This window comes from Babylonia areolata, chromosome 27 (assembly GCF_041734735.1).
Source record: "Babylonia areolata isolate BAREFJ2019XMU chromosome 27, ASM4173473v1, whole genome shotgun sequence".
NCBI classification, from domain to species: Eukaryota; Metazoa; Mollusca; class Gastropoda; order Neogastropoda; family Buccinidae; genus Babylonia; species Babylonia areolata.
The window spans coordinates 21,126,682-21,144,623 of NC_134902.1; the positions used below are offsets into that span (position 1 = coordinate 21,126,682).

The following is a 17,942-nucleotide window of genomic DNA, read 5'->3' on the forward strand; positions in this document are numbered from 1 at the left end:
AATAATCACAGTGGACGACAACAGAAACCCTTAAAAAGTAATTTAGAGTAAATCATACATACACTATCACAGCCATACACATGCAATAATAATCACAATTAAAGGATAGACATAATAGTATACATTGAGTTGACATAGACATATAATAACAGTATGCAATTCATAGTACTTTGAGTTAAGATGTCATATTCCACGCACATACACTCTGGCATTCATTTTCAGTCATTCATCTGATTATCAATTACTGTTATTTGATAGCTGGATTGACATTGGAATAAAGCTGCATTTGGTTCTGTCTGTTTTGAATTTTGGGACACGGAAACGTTTGCCTGAAGGTAGGAGTTGATAAATATTTGCCAGCGTGTGGCCGTTGTCATTTGAAATACTTGTGGCTTTCTGTCGAACTCTGACATTGTACAAACCACACAAAGTGTCCTGTCTCACACCCACAGTCTTACTGCACACATTCACGATCTTGTTTAGCATTTTCTTATTCTTCACAATGAGATCTTAATACCAGCGTAGAAGAGAAAATGTTAAAACGGATTCGACAAAAACATCTATGAAACCCTTCAAGTACTTTTGAATTAACTCTATGTTTCTGAGTTTCTGTAGACAATAAATGCGAGACTGGCACTTTTTGTTGATGAAATTTTTACTGGAAGTAAAATTCAGCTTATTGTTCAGAATAGTTCCTAGGTATTTGTATTCATGCACTCTTTCAACCTTTATATCATTAATAAACAGGTCATGGATTGGGGAGCCCTTTTTCTGAAATCAATCATCATTTCTTCTGTTTTCTGGACATTAAGATCTAAGAAGGTTTCTTTACACAAGGAGGAAACTTTTCGAACTTGCTCAAAATAAACAGCATCAGAATCTGACAGATCTTCAAGGGCTGAGTCATCAGAATACTTAATTATAGGAGTAGTGTCTGAGCCAATGTAGTCATTAATTTTGTATAGAGTATGAAAAGAACAGATGACAAGACTGTACCTTGAGGGGCACCAGTGGAAGTTGTTTTCACACCAGACAGAGCTTGTCCAAAACGGACCGACTGAGTTCTCTGAAAAAGAAAACTTTTTATCCATAAGATGAGGTCTGCACTGATGTTCAATGAGAGAAGCTTACGTACCATGAGATGTGGCTGAATGATGTTAAATGCCGATGAAAAGTCAATAAATAAAATACGAACAAATGACTTTGGGTTTTCCAGGTAGTATAGTAGCAGTAGTAGTAGTAGGAGGACGAGGACGAGAAGGACGAGTAGCTGTTGAAGAAAGACTGGCGCAATAGCCGAGTGGTTAAAGAGTTGGACTTTCAATCTGAGGGTCCCGGGTTCAAATCTCGATAACGGCGCCTGGTAGGTAAAAGGTGGAGATTTGTTCCGATTTCACCAAGTCAGCATGTATTATGTACAGACCTGTTAGTGCTTGAACCTCCTTCGTGTGCTTACGCTTCATGTCTCTGTGTGTGTGTGTGTGTGTGTGTGTGTGTGTGTGTGTGTGTGTGTGTGTATGTGTGTGTATGTGTGTGTGTTTGTCTGTCTGTCTCTGTGCGCGTGTGTGTGTGTGTGTGCGTGTGTGAGTGATTTTTGTTTATGTATGTGTGTGGGGATGTGTGTCCGTGTCCGCGAGTACATAATTATGCGTGCATGAGCGTAGGAGAGAGAGGGACACACACACACACACACACACACACACACACACACACACTACAGAGACAAAAGACAGAGAGACAGAATGCGACAGACAGAGACAGAGACAGACAGACAGACACAGAGAGACAGAGAGCACTCCGTGTCGCTCGAGCATCCGTTTTTATTACCGCGCCGTTTTCCACTGGGCAGACAAACAAATATTCCGTATTAATTTACCGGGCCCAGCGTTCAAAAGAAGACTGGCTAAATATAGCTTTCCAATCGATTGTGGCTGCTGCTCATCGGAGAATTGAGAGGGAAAGAGAGAGAGAGTGTCGGGGGGGGGGGGGGGGGGGAGAGAGAGAGAGAGGAGAGAGAGGGAACAAGGGAGAGAGAGTGAAGGAGAGAGAGGGGGGGAGAGAGAGGGGGGGAGGAGGGAGATAAGGAGGGAGGGAGAGAGAGTGATGGAGAGAAGGAGGGAGGGAGAGGAAGAGAGAGAGAGAGTGAGAAAGGGAGAGAGAGAGACAATCAGAGGAAGGGAGGGAGGGAGAGACAAAGACAGAGACGGACAGACAGACAGAGACTGAGACCGACAGAAACGAAGATACACACACACACACACACACACACACACACACACACACACACACACACACACACACACACACAAAGAGGGATTTAGAAAGGGACAGAGAGAGGGAGCGAAAAGGGGGGATGGGGTGGGGAGAGAGACAGAAGGGAGAAAGATAGGGAGAGGGAGACAGAGAGATAGAGAGAAAGACAGACAGACAGAGACAGAAACAAACACAAAGACAGTCAGAAAGAGACAGAGAGTGAGGGAGAGAGAGAGAGGGGGTGGGGGGTAGAGATAGAGGAGGGGGTGTGGATATAAAGACTAGACACAGACAGAAAGGGAGAGCGAGGGAGAGAGGGAGGAAGAAAGAGACAGACAGACAGACAGACAGACAGAGACAGAGAGAGACAGAAAGAAAGTTCAGACAGACAGACAGATATACAGACGAAGAGACAGAGAGACGATTAGACAGATCGAAAGACGAGTGGGATAAAGTGAGAAAGAGAGAGACAGAGAGAGACAGACTGACAGACAGAACAAGACAGACAGTCAGAAAGACAAAGAAACAGAGGCAGACAGACAAAGACAGGGCTTGTGAGTGCGCTCATTCGCGCACATGAGTGTCAAAGAGAAAGGGTGGGAGGGGGGTGGGGCTGGGAGAGGGAGAGAGACAGAGATTCAGATTCAGTTTTCTTATTCATTTAAGGCCTTAGTCCTGTATGAAGAGGCACAAAAACGTGATTGTATAATCAAACCAAGAATTAAAGAGAGAGAGAGAGAGAGAGGGAGAGCTAGAGATACAGAGACAGAGACAGACAGACAAACAGAAAGAGTGTTAGTGTGAGTGTGCGTGTGTGTCTTGAGTATCCACTTCAGGATTAAAACAGCCAAGAATTATATTTTCTAAGTTATTAAGTACAAACCCAATCGGCGCATCTGACGTTATACGCTTTTTTGTGGTTTGCTTTGAAGCGCGATAAAGATAACTATTGTTAAATTTGAGGTAATAACAATTTAAATCATGTTTGTTTACACACACACACACACACACACACACACATATATATATATATATATATATATATATATATATATATATGCAAGAAGTTCCTTTGATTCGGTGGTAGAGGAACACCTTGGGTTATTTGACTAGCCAGCACACTCAAGCCACACAACTAGGGTTTACTAGACTGGCCAGCACACTCACACCACACATCTAGGGTTTTACTAGACTGGCCAGCACACTCACACCACACATCTAGGGTTTTACTAGACTGGCCAGCACACTCACACCACACATCCAGGGTTTTACTAGACTGGCCAGCACACTCACACCACACACCTAGGGTTTTACTAGACTCACACCACACACCTAGGGTTTACTAGACTGGCCATTACACACACACCACACACCTAGGGTTTTACTAACTGGCCAGCACATTCACGCCACACACCTAGGCTTTACTAGTGTGGCCAGCACACTCACACCACTCACCTAGGGTTTTACTAGACTGGCCAGCACACTCACGCCACACACCTAGTGTTCACTAGACTGGCCAACAACTCATACCACACACCTAGGGTTTTACTAGACTGGCCAGCACACTCACACCACACACCTAGGGTTTTACTAGACTAGCCAGCACACTCACGACACACACCTAGTGTTCACTAGACTGGCCAACAACTCATACCACACACCTAGGGTTTACTAGACTGGCCAGCACACTCAAACCACAAAGCTAGGGTTTACTAGACTAGCCAGCAAACCTACACCACACACCTAGGGATTACTAGTGTGGTCAGCACAATCACACCACAAAGCTAGGGTTAACTAGACTGGCCAGCACACTCACACCACATTGGCCAGCACATTCACACTGCACACCTCTCATTCTCTTACCTCTTAGAAGCAAGTTGAGATGCTGTTTTTTGTTGTTGATGTTGCTTTCTTTTATCTCCTCTGAATCTTTTCCATCCGTGGCTGCACACACACACACACACACACACACACTCCCACCATAATCTCTTCCTCCTTTCGGATCAGTAAGGTACAGGTACAGGCGGGTACTTCTCATCGCCGGCATTCTGGCAAAACTTCCAGCACCGAATAGTTGAGTTGATCTACCTTTAGGCAACCCCCCCCCCAAAAAAAAACAACAACAAACAAACAAACAAAAACCCAAAACCAAAACGCCCTGAACGTCAAGTTTCTCAGGACTTGGGTCTTCGTTCGGAGAAGGTTGTGTTGTTGTTCTTCTTCTTCCTTCTTCTTCTTCCACTTGACGACCAACATCAGTCTGTTGATGAAAATTTCCGTTTTCATGGTAGGTTTGCTGTTGGGCGCAATTTAACTGGTCTGCCGAGAGATGTGCTATTGATCAATAGCTAGGGGAGATGGGGCACAGTCCACTGGTGTGTTCGAGCAGGGTGTGAGAGGCTTGGGTTCCAGCCTGGACGGACGAGAGCTGAAATCCGGCCACGGTTAAGGACACTCCGATGGCACACCCATTCGCAGGTGAAGTCCTGTTTCAGCATCCTAAATAAATTCAGGAACCTATTTTACCGGCAATTTTGTGCATGTATGAAACGATATTACCATTAGCAGATTGCATTTGGAATGAACTTCCTCTTTCGCTTCGTCAGGTCTCCGCACTCAGTTCTTTCAAGTCTGGCCTTAAAACCCACCTCTTCACAAGACAGCCTCCCTCCCCTGCCTCTTCATTGTCTCCAGTTTCTTCAGTTTTAGAGTTATGCATGCGTGTAAATGACTGGTGTGAAAGCGCTTAGATTTGTCTCTGCACAAGATTCAGCGCTATATACATACTATCATCACCATTATTATCATTCATTTTCAGTGGATTTCGACTCTTAGTTTGTACGTTTTTATTATTTTTTTTTTTACTCAATTTTGTTGCGGATTCAGTCACTAAACTAACGTGCCACCATCTTATTTTTTCCCCTTTTTTTTTGGGGGGGGGGGGGGGGGTCCCACACACCATAAAAATAAAACTAATAGGTGCAATGATTATTTATGACGCTAAAATAAGATATTATCCATTCACATGATCAAAAACACTTGAAGGGTGAACAGTTTGTTTCGTTCGTGCGTCTTCAGTTTCCGTTGTTCAGGTTTGAAGTTCAAAGTCACGTTTCTCAAAGGAGCGAAACTGTTTCTCCTGCCACAGCCAACAAGACTTTCATGCCAACGCCTTTTTAGTGCGTATGAAATAAAAAGTCAACACTATTTCTGTCTGTTTCTGTTGGGTTTGTTTGTTTTTTTTATTCACCGTGTGGCTGTCTGAACTCGAACTCGATTGTTTTATTCAGGGTGAAAGGAAAGCTACAAGCTTTATGCCCGAACAACAGCAAAATGATAATGATTTCTTTTTTCATTGAAACAAACCAAAACAAACGAAGTAGAAAGAAGTTGAACAAGAAAAAAATGAAGGAGGAGGAGGAGAAGGAGGAGAAGAAAGACAACAACAATAAAAGAACAAGGGGAAAAAAAAGGGAGAGTGGAAGAAACAAAAACACCAGCAACTTGATGAAAATCACGATCCTTACTTGAAATTGAGACACAAATTCATTTGACGGGTGCAATCGCCGAATGGTTAAAGCGCTGGACTTTCAATCTGAGGGTCCTGGGTTCGAATCTCGGTGCACCTGGTGGGTAAAGGGGTGGAGATTTTTCCGATCTCCCAGGTCAACATATGTGCAGACCTGCTAGTGCCTGAACCCCCTTCGTGTGTATGCGCACGCAGAAGATCAAATACGCACGTTAAAGATCCTGTAATCCATGTCAGCGTTCGGTGGGTTAAGGAAACAAGAATATACCCAGCATGCACACCCCCGAAAACGGAGTATGGCTGCCTACATGGCGGGGTAAATAAAATAAAAATACTGGTCATACACGTAAAATGTTATATGTCTGTCTGAGTGTGTATGTGTGTGCGTCTGAAATCTGATTGAATGACAGAGGAAACGAATGATGAGCGCCCAGTGGCAGCCGTCAGTCGGCTCTACCCAGGTAGGCAGCCTGTGGCGCAAATATCCCCGTGTATGTAAAGCGCTTAGAGCTTGGTCTCTGACCGAAGATAGGCGCTATCCACATCAATCAATCAAAAATCAAGTGATAATTTCAAAAGAAGAATTTAGACAAAAGATACATAATTATTTGTCTAACAAGAAAAGTTATCAACTCACAAAACTGTAAACCATGAGAGAGTTTGAGAGGGAAGAGAGAGAAAGAGTGATAGAGAGAAAGAGAGACAGACAGACAGACAAAGGAGAAATAAATGTGTAAATTAAATTTGACAGTCATCCACAGCTTCTTTGCTCCAGCCTGTAGTGTTGTCCTTTCCCGTCATAGACCCCATCTGATGTCCAGTGGCTGTCTGAATGGCCTGTAGTGTTGTCCTTTCCCGTCATAGACCCCATCTGATGTCCAGTGGCTGTCTGAATGGCCTGTAGTGTTGTCCTTTTCCGTCATAGACCCCATCTGATGTCCAGTGGCTGTCTGAATGGCCCAGCCTGTAGTGTTGTCCTTTCCCCTACACAGACCCCATCTGATGTCCAGTGGCTGTCTGAATGGCCTGTAGTGTTGTCCTTTCCCCCACACAGACCCCATCTGATGTCCAGTGGCTGTCTGAATGGCCCAGCCTGTAGTGTTGTCCTTTCCCCCACACAGACCCCATCTGATGTCCAGTGGCTGTCTGAATGGCCCAGCCTGTAGTGTTGTCCTTTCCCCCACACAGACCCCATCTGATGTCCAGTGGCTGTCTGAATGGCCCAGCCTGTAGTGTTGTCCTTTCCCCCACACAGACCCCATCTGATGTCCAGTGGCTGTCTGAATGGCCCAGCCTGTAGTGTTGTCCTTTCCTTCCACACAGACCCCATCTGATGTCCAGTGGCTGTCTAAATGATCCACCCTGTAGCTTTCCTCGTTAGAAATGTGAGATTCTTTGCCTTCATCCACCTTCTTCACGTGATAACAGTACGAAGAAGAAGAAGAAATCATTTTCATATTGCGCGCATGATTTATTCGATAACATAAACGTACAATCTTAGTCTGGCAGATTTACATAATAGTGAATATGAAAAAAAAAGGTGTTTATGCATGCCCGACGCTAATTTGATGGGATTTATTTCTTTCCTCTGTAAACTTGACCTTACCACAGAACACGTTTGATTTCTACATTCCATCACTTAAGTATAATATATCACGTATTTCTTCTTCTTCTCGTCCGTCGACACCCCAAGTCTCTGCGATGAAGGCAGCTGTACGCTGCAGGTCCTCCACACAGCCGTAGAGCTTCCAGGTCATTGGAGGTGGGTCGGGTACGTTTCTCTTTCTGAGCACTTCATGGGAGAGGTGGTGAACGGCGGGGGGTGTGGGAGAGGAGGGGGGGGAGGACGAGGGGAGGGAGGGAACAGATATTTTGCTGTCTGGCTGTCGGTTCAGTATCAGTATCAGTAGCTCAAGGAGGCGTCAGTGCGTTCGGTCAAATCCATATACGCCGCACCACATCTGCCAAGCAGCCAGCAGCGTAACCCAACGCGCTTAGTCAGGCCTCGAGAAAAATAAATAAATAAATAAAGATAAATACATAATGCTCAAAAACATCTGGACATCTGGAGCAATCAGTATGAAAACCAAACTCCGCATCTTCAACTCCAATGTGAAGCCAATTCTGCTCTACGGATGCGAGACATTGCGGACAACACAGACGATGCAGCAGAAGATTCAGACATTCTTCAACACCTGTCTGAGGCGCATCTACAAGATCCGATGGCAGGAGAAGATCCGAAACGAAGATCTGTGGGAGCGAGCGGGACAGGAACCAGTGGCCAAGCAGATACTGCGGAGGAAGTGGGACTGGATCGGACACACCCTCAGGAAGCCAGCGTCCACCATCACACGCCAAGCCCTGACCTGGAATCCGCAGGGAAAGAGGAAGAGAGGCCGGACTCGCAACCGCTGGAGGCCAGAGACAGAGGGAGAGCTGAAGCAGCAAGGGACCAGCTGGACTGGAATGGCCAGAACAGCCCAGAACTGAGTGCGATGGCGAGGGGTCGTCGATGGCCTATGCTCCACCAGGAGCGATGGGCAAAATGATGATGAAATGATGAAATACATAATAATAATAATAATAATAATAATAATAAAGGTAATAATATTTATAAGGCGCAAAATCTTGATGAAGTCAACTCTAAGCGCGCGCGCGCGCACACACACACACACACACATACACACGACAATAATTATGATAAATAAGCAAATAAATGTCAGTCCCACAGGGGTACCGTGATTAATTACCACTGTAGAATTTTTAGCGCACAAGTGGTGGTTTAGGTAGTTGTGGTCTGTCCTGAGTCTGAAACACTGACACCTGTTCCTGCCTAGTCAGCATGTAGTAGGGATCTGTCCTTTTGTGGTGTGGATGCTGCTGCTGCATCCACTATTTTTTTTCTGATGGTTGGCCTTTGATTCTATGGTCTTTATATACCTCAGAGCACCTGGTGGACCTATCCCTATCCACCTGCTCTTGTGCAGTGCATTCCTTCACTATGAAGTCAGCAGTCTCATTTCCCAGCACACTGGGAGTGATACCCTAGAGGTAACACGTCCGCCTAGGAAGCGAGAGAATCTGAGCGCGCTGGTTCAAATCACGGCTTGGCCGCCGATTTTTTTTTCTCCCCCTCCACTAGACCTTGAGTTGTGGTCTGAACGCTAGTCATTCGGATGAGACGATAAACCGAGTTCCCGTGTGCAGCATGCACTTAGCGCACGTAAAAGAACCCACGGCAAGAAAAGGGTTGTTCCTGGCAAAATTATGTAGAAAAATCCACTTCGATGGGAAAAACAAATCAAACTGCATGCAGGAAAAAATACAAAAAAAAATGGATGGCGCTGTAGTGTAGCGACGCTTTCTGGGGGAGAGCAGTCCGAATTTCTCACAGAGAAATCTGTTGTGATAAAAAGAAATACAAATATAAACACAAAACATTCATGTATCTAGAACAACAACAACAACAACAACAGAATCATCCTGAAGATAGAACTGTTGTTTGATGATAACGGTATTGCAGACAGCAAAAGCTTCATAACGCATTTTAGTAAGAATTAGAACATCCATTTCAGAGACTGGTTTTCTGGATTAAAAAATAATAATAATAAACACAAATTTAACAAAATGGCATTGAGACATTTTTGCGTGTGGTTCCTGAGAGGTGGAGGCAATGAGAGCTTCCTTATATATTTATCATTCAATTGTTTCATTTTCATATTACAACAGGCAGACACACATACATTTAGAGCTTCATTATATTTCTTTCTATCATTCCAATTTTTTCAGTTTCACATTACAACAGGCAGATATACACATACTGATAATGATCCAAACGATAATAAATACTTAACACGAAATACACATTCACAAACATTATGTTATATAAAAGAGAGAGAAAAAAAAGAACCCCCCCCCCCCCACACACACACACACACACTCTACACACACTCGCGCACACAAAAAATTATCATTAAAAGAAGAAAAAGAAGAATTTGCGAAATGAACTTTATGAATGATATGAAACACACACACACACACACACACATACGCCATTTAGTGATACAATCAGTATAAACAATGTTGTTGTTACTTGGTTTGTTGTTGTTTTTTTCCCCCCTGGGTTTCACTGGAACATTTTCTCGATGTATAAGCAATGCTATGTTATGCGGGTGGAAGGGGGTTAGGTGGGAAGGAGTGAGGCAAGATCTAATAGATGTCATGATACTATCACTTTAGACCACAACTGTTTGTCACAGTCTGTATTTGTTAAAAAAAAGAGTGTGTCGACGTTGGGAGGGGGGGGGGAGGGGGGAGCCAAATACACATAAACATGTGTGTAAGCGTGCACAAACACGAATACACACACACGTGCGCACAAACATACAAGCAAGAAAGCAAGACTGCACACACACACACACACACACATACACACACAGAGACTCAAACACATACAAGCGCGCACACTTACCACCCCCTTTCCTCTCTCTCTCTCTCTCTCTCTTCCCCACCCCCCTCCCCCGCACACCCCCTCCCCCAACCCCCATCTCTCTCTCTCTTTCTCTCTTCCAGTCTGCAGGATGCCAGAAGTGAGGACATGCCCCTGGACCAAGTGGTCGCTGTCTCACGCACAACAACATGAAGTCTGTATGTGCGAAAAACTGCGCCCAGTGGTCACAGGGACTCTCTCTCTCTCTGTGCACAGTCTCCACAGGAGCTCCGGGACTCCAGACGCAGGCAGGTCGTAGCAGTTAGTCAGTTCCTTGTTGTAAAAATGAAACAAGAGTTAGTTTAATCCAAAAAGTGTATGATTTTTTTGTTTTTGTTTTTAATACGAACGAATGAAAAGAGAAAAAAACAACTACAATTATTCCAAACGGATAAAGAGTCAGTTTCATTCAGATGAGCAGAGGAACATAACTACAACTACTACAAACGAAACGAGCAAATTTAATTCAAACGAACAGAGAAAAATAACTACAACTACTACAAACGAAACAAGAGTAAATTTAATTAAAACGAACAGAGAAAAACAAGTACTCAAACGAAACACGAATTCAAATGAACAGAGAAAAACAAATACAAGTACTTCAAAAGAAACACGAATAAATTTAATTCAAATGAACAGAGAAAAATAACTACAACTACTGCAAGCCGAACCAGAGTAAATTAAATTCAAATGAACAGAGAAAAATAACTACAACTACTTCAAACGAAATAAGAGTTCATTTCATCCAAATGAACAGAGAAAGACAATACTACAACTACCACAAAAGAAACAAGAGTTAAAAGAGTGCAAACGAAACGAGTTATTTTCTTCAAAATGAATAGAGAAAATTAAGTACAGCTACTACGAACGAAAGAAGAGTTAATTTCATCCAAATGAAAAGAGAAAAATAACTACAACTACCACAAAAGAAACAAGAGTTAAATCTCATCCAAATGAAGAGAGAAAAACAACTACAACTATTGCGAACGAAAGAAGAGTTCATTTAATCAAAATGAACAAGGGAAAATAACTACAAGTCCTTAGAAACGACTCAAGATTTAATTTCATCCAGATGAACAGAGAAAAATAACTACAGTTACCACAAACGACACCAAGGTAAATGTTATTCAAATGTTTGAACAGAGAAAAAATAATTACAATTCTTAAGAACGAAAGAATTCGTTTCATCCAAATGAACAGAGAAAAACAACTACAGCTACTACAAACAAAACAAGAGTAAATTACGTCCAGATGAACAGAGAAAAATAACTACAAGCACCACAAACGAAAGAAGAGTTCATTTCATCTAGAAGAACAGTGAAATAGATAAACTACAATTACTACAAAGGAACCATGAGTTAATTTCAATCCAATGAACATAATAACAAACATCAACTACAAACGAAATAAGAGCATTTCAATAAAATACACAAGGAAATAATAACTACACATACTACAAACGACTAAAGAGTCAATTCCATCCAGATGAACAGAGAAAAACAACAACAGCTACGACAGACGAAAGAAAAATTCATTTCATCCAAATGAACAGAGGAAAACTACAACTTCTACTAAAGGAAAAGTTACTTTCATCCAAATGAATAGAGAAAAACGACAACATCTGCTAAAGAAAAAAGTTACTTTCATCCAAATGAATAGAGAAAAAATAACTACACCTACTACAAACGAAACAAGAGTTAATTTCATCCAAATGAACACAGAATTTCAAGTATAACTTCTGCAAACGAAACGAGTTATTTTCTTCAAAATGAATAGAGAAAATTAAGTACAGCTACTACGAACGAAAGAAGAGTTACTTTCATCCAAATGAATAGAGAAAATAATAACTACAACTACTACAAATGAATCAAGAGTTTATTTCATCAAAATGAAGATAGAAAAATAACTAGAATTATTTTCATCCAAATGAACAGAGAAAAATAACTACAAGTACTATGAATGAATCAAGAGTTAATTCCATCAAAACGAAGACAGAAAAAATAACTATATCTACTACAAATGAAACGAGAATTATTTTCATCCAAAGGAACAGAGAAAAATAACTACAACTACTAAGAACCAAACAAGAGTCATTTCATCTAAATGAACAGAGAAAAAAAAAGCTGCAAATACTACAAATGAAACAAGAACTCGTTTCATCCAAAAGAACAGAGAAAATAAATACACAACTACAAACGAACAAGAATGAATTTCAAGCAAATGAACAGAGAAAATAAATACACGACTACAAACGAAACACGAGTGAATTTCAACCAAATGAACAGAAATGAAACAACTACAACCACTACGAACAAAACGACAGTTATTTTGATAAAAATGACCAGACAAATATAACTACAGCCACTACAAACGAAACAAGAGTTCATTTCATCCAAATGAACAGAGATGAAACAACTACAACTACTACGAACGAAACGACAGTTATTTTGATAAAAATGACCAGACAAAAATAACTACAGCAACTACAAACGAAAGAAGAGTTCATTTCATCCAAATGAACAGAGAAAAACAACTTCAATTACTAAAAACGAAAATGAGTTAATTTCATCCTGATTAACTAACAAAGAAAAAATACCACTACTACAAATAAAAAAGAGTTCATTTCATCCAAATGAACAGAGAAAAACAACTTCAATTACTAAAAACGAAAATGAGTTAATTTCATCCTGATTAACTAACAAAGAAAAAATACCACTACTACAAACAAAAAAGAGTTAATTACATCCAAATGAACAGAGAAAAACAACTATAACTACTACAAACGAAACGATAGTTATTTTGATGGGAAAAAATGAACAGAGAAAAATAACTACAGCTACTACGAAAGAAAGAAGAGTTCATTTTGTCCAAATGAACAGGGGGAAAAGACTACAGCCACTACAAACGAATCAAGAGCTAATTTTATCCAAATGAACAGAGAAAAGCAACTTCAACTACTATAAACAAAACCAAAAAAAAAGAGAGTTAATTTCATCTTGATTATCAAAGAAAAACTACCACAACTACAAACAAAAAAAAAGTTAATTTCATCCAAATGAACAGAGAAAAACTACAACTTCTACTAAAGAAAAAGAAAATCAAATTCATCCAAATGAACAGAAAACAACAGCAACTATTACAAACTAAACAAGAGTTACTTTCATCCAAACGAAAAGAGAAAAATAGCTACAACTACTACAAAAGAAACAAGGGTTAATTTCATCAAAACGAACACAGAAAATTAACTACAACTACTACTGCTGCTGCTGCTGCAAATAGTACTGTTGCTGCTATGACAATGAACAATGAAAAATAACCACAACTACTACTGTTACTGCTGCGGTTGCTTCAACAACAGCAACAACGTGGAGTGGTGGCCAAGTGGTAACGCGTACACCTTGGAAGCGAGAGAATCTGAGCGCACTGGTTCGAATCCCGTAGTCGCCAGTGGCGGTCTGGGCGCCTGTCATTCGGATGAGACGATAAACCGACGTCCCGTGTTCAGCATGCACTTTGCGCACGTAAAAGAGCCCACGGAAATTAGAGGGTTGTCCCTGGCAAAATTATGTAGAAAAATCCAGTTCGATTGGAAAACCAATAAAACTGCATGCGGAAAAAACACAATAAAATGGGTGGCGCTCTCAGTGTGTCAACGCGCTCTCCTTGGGGAGAGCAGCCCGAATTTCACACAGAGAAATCTGTTTTGACAAAAGAGTGATAAATACAACACAATACAATACAACAACAGCAACCACACAGAGGAGGAGGATGAGGTGAGTGGAAGAAGAAGTACAACAAGATGTTGGTGGTGATGGACAAAAGAAAAAAAAAAGCTACAGCAACATCTATAGCAAATGAAAATCACAGCAACATAAACAAAGACAGCAGCAACAACAACAAAAGCTACAACAGCAACTGTTGCAAATAAAAATCACAGCAACATTAACAGAAAGAGAGAGAAAAAAAAGCCACAGCAACTACAGCAAATGAAAACCATAGCAACTTAAACAGAAACAGAAAAAAAGCCACAATAACAACTATAGCAAACAGAAACCATAGCAACATTAACAGAAACAGAAAAATAAGCTACAGCAACATCTACGGCTAATGAAAATCACAGCAACATAAAAAAAAAAGACAGCAACGACAACAAAAGCTACGGCAACAACTATAGCAAATGAAAATCATAGCAAGATTAACAGAAACAGAAAAAAAAACTTTAAAAAAAACTAGAGCAACAACTGCAGCAAACAGAAATCACAACAACATTAACAGAAACAACACACTAAAAAAAAGCTACAGCAACAATTGTAGCAAATGAAAATCACAGCAACATTATTACAGACTATGAATTTGACAAATATGTATTAAAAATAACTATGGTATGATATAAATTCGTGTAGAAACGGACACCACCAGTATGTCCAGTACAAGACTTTAATTAAGCTATGATCATAATATCGTATGGAATGAATATATCCATGAATATGTTCGTTGTTCTCCCTATATCGTTCATATCGTTTTGATGTGGCATTGTCAACGTTCAGAGAAATACAACGTTTTTATTTCCTAAATGACAAAGTACATTAATTTTGTGTCTGAAAACCTTTGAATAAAAAGGTCATTTCAGAAAGTACATTAATTTTGCGTCTGAAAACCTTTGAATAAAAAGGTCATTTCACAAAGTACATTAATTTTGCGTCTGAAAACCTTTGAATAAAAAGGTCATTTCACAAAGTACATTAATTTTGTGTCTGAAAACCTTTGAATAAAAAGGTCATTTCGCAAAGTACATTAATTTTGCATCTGAAAACCTTTGAATAAAAAGGTCATTTCACAAAGTACATTAATTTTGTGTCTGAAAACCTTTGAATAAAAAGGTCATTTCACAAAGTACATTAATTTTGCGTCTGAAAACCTTTGAATAAAAAGGTCATTTCACAAAGTACATTAATTTTGTGTCTGAAAACCTTTGAATAAAAAGGTCATTTCACAAAGTACATTAATTTTGCGTCTGAAATCCTTTGAATAAAAAGGTCATTTCACAAAGTGCATTACTTTTGTGTCTGAAAACCTTTGAATAAAAAGGTCATTTCACAAAGTACATTAATTTTGTGTCTGAAAACCTTTGAATAAAAAGGTCATTTCACAAAGTACATTAATTTTGCGTCTGAAAACCTTTGAATAAAAAGGTCATTTCACAAAGTACATTAATTTTGCGTCTGAAAACCTTTGAATAAAAAAGGTCATTTCACAAAGTACATTAATTTTGCGTCTGAAAACCTTTGAATAAAAAGGTCATTTCACAAAGTGCATTAATTTTGTGTCTGAAAACCTTTGAATAAAAAGGTCATTTCACAAAGTACATTAATTTTGCGTCTGAAAACCTTTGAATAAAAAGGTCATTTCACAAAGTGCATTAATTTTGTGTCTGAAAACCTTTGAATAAAAAGGTCATAAAAAAAAAAAATCAACCAGCAACAACAATAATCAGACGATGATGTTCATGAAGACAACGTCGTCGACAACGACAACAACGTTGACAGCAAGGAAAAGAACAAATGGATAACGATAACGATAACGATAACGATTTTTTATTCAGATAAAGGCCAAAGCCCCTTACTGAAGGGGGGGACATTAAGAAAGATAAATAAGATTTTACTTGACACACTATGCATCTGCAACACAAACCAACCAAAAGAACGAATGGACAAATCGTGAGAGACCCGAGAAGAGGAACATGACGTTAGACAGAAAGTCTCTGCATGTTCAGTTCCGAAGCAAGCAGACTGATCCCCACGGCTGCGACGCTTCTGACGTCATTTAAGTAAAGCCAATATTCAGAGCAATGTTGTTGTTATCTTCTTCCTGCGATAAATAGACATGATTGTAGTGGACGTAAGAACGTCGTTTAAATCATTTGTGTGTGTGTGTGTGTGTGTGTGTGTGTGTGTGTGTGTTTTATCATATCTCGATTTATTCTTTTATTTCGGCAGTAATGGAGAAGACGTTGCCATCGCTTCAAGCACATCGCAGCACATGGTAGATCTCTAGATCTGCAAGAACCAGTCTACAACGGGCTGAAAGATACGATCGATTCAGTTTTTCTTTTATGTTCATTCCAGTTTATTCAGTGTCCACTTTAGAATATTTGTAAGCAATAAACACGTCGATGGTGTAGTTAGTATTACTTTATGTGTTCTGTCCAGAATTTGGATTTTTTCCCTTTTAATTGTGAGCAAGAAAAACGAGGTCATGTCGACTTCGAACCAAACATAACCTACCTTTTTGCAACTCAGTAGGAAGCGGTTTTTAGAATTTTCGGATTTTCGGAATGAATCTCGACGAAAGAAACCGTTAATGATCCAGAAATACGACTTAATTCGGGAGACTTACGACCTGATATTGGTATGACTGTGAATATTCTTTTCCATGCTATGTTGAAGCCAAATTTGGTATTGGCAGTCAAAGTGTTTCCAGAGAAAATGGCAATGTTAACGTTTACCACACACACACACACACACACACACACACACACACACATATATATATATATATATATATATATATATATACAGAGAGAGAGAGAGAGAGAGAGAGAGAACCGAACACCAGGTTATAACATACTCACTTTGTTTACACAAATGAGTCAAAAAGTGACTTTCATTCCTGGATTCACGTTTCATCACGACCAACGATAGGCGTTCTCTTTGAAAACAAACGAACACTGCACTGGTAAGTGTCCCCATAAATGTCCTGGTGGCAAGTTTAAGAATGGTAAAATGTCGCGATCAGCTCTCACAAATACATGAAAAACAAAAAACAAAACCCTCAAAAGGCTTCTTATTATTATTATCACTAGTATTCTTCTTCTTCTCATCCTCCTTCTTCCTCCTGTTGTTGTTGTTATGAGCATCATATCATCATTATGATCATTATTATTGTTATTACTGAAATTTATCGTTATGATTATCATTATCATCGTTATCAAAATCATTATTATTACACATTCCTGTGTGAAATCTGGGCCACTCTACCCTTGAAGAGATCGTCGACACAGTACAGCGACACCTCTATCTATCTATCTATCTATCTATATGCGCATACATGCATACATACATACATATATATATATATATATATATATATATATATATAAAGAATGGGGCGGGTGAGAGAGAGGGATGATCAGAATGAGAAAAAGGAGAAAGGTAAACAGAAGTGGGTATTTCAATAAATAAAAAAAACAGAGTACACAGAAACACACACACACACACACTTACACACACGCACGCACGCACACACACACACACGCACACACACACACACACACACCGGAAATGATTATCCCATGGCTACATTTTAGGTTACGCCAAAGTGGACCAGCCCACCCATGGACACACACACACACACACACACACACAAAAAAAAAACCGCCGCCACCACCACCACCACCATCACTAACAACAACAACAACAAAATAAAAACAATATATATTAAAAAAAATATATAAAAAGACGACGGGAATAATGATGCCAAGCACGCACTTTTGATTTAGTCAAAAGTGGCCAACCAAGGGAGACAGGCAGTTTTCGAACGAACAAATACGCACGCATTAATTCTAATGTGCTTTCCCCATCAACACAACACAACACAAACATCAACCGACTT

General features: G+C 40.1%; 1 long non-coding RNA gene across 1 annotated transcript in view; it reads right to left on the bottom strand.

Moving 5' to 3' along the window:
• Window positions 1-17,942, bottom strand: part of LOC143301537 (uncharacterized) — a 245,183-nt gene that overhangs the window by 98,100 nt on the left and 129,141 nt on the right. Inside the window, exons 4-5 of the long non-coding RNA XR_013057807.1 lie at window positions 4,117-4,197; window positions 997-1,066 (exon numbers count right to left, since the gene is read on the bottom strand). This is a non-coding gene — a long non-coding RNA (uncharacterized LOC143301537). The remainder of the gene's footprint in view (window positions 1-996; window positions 1,067-4,116; window positions 4,198-17,942) is intronic.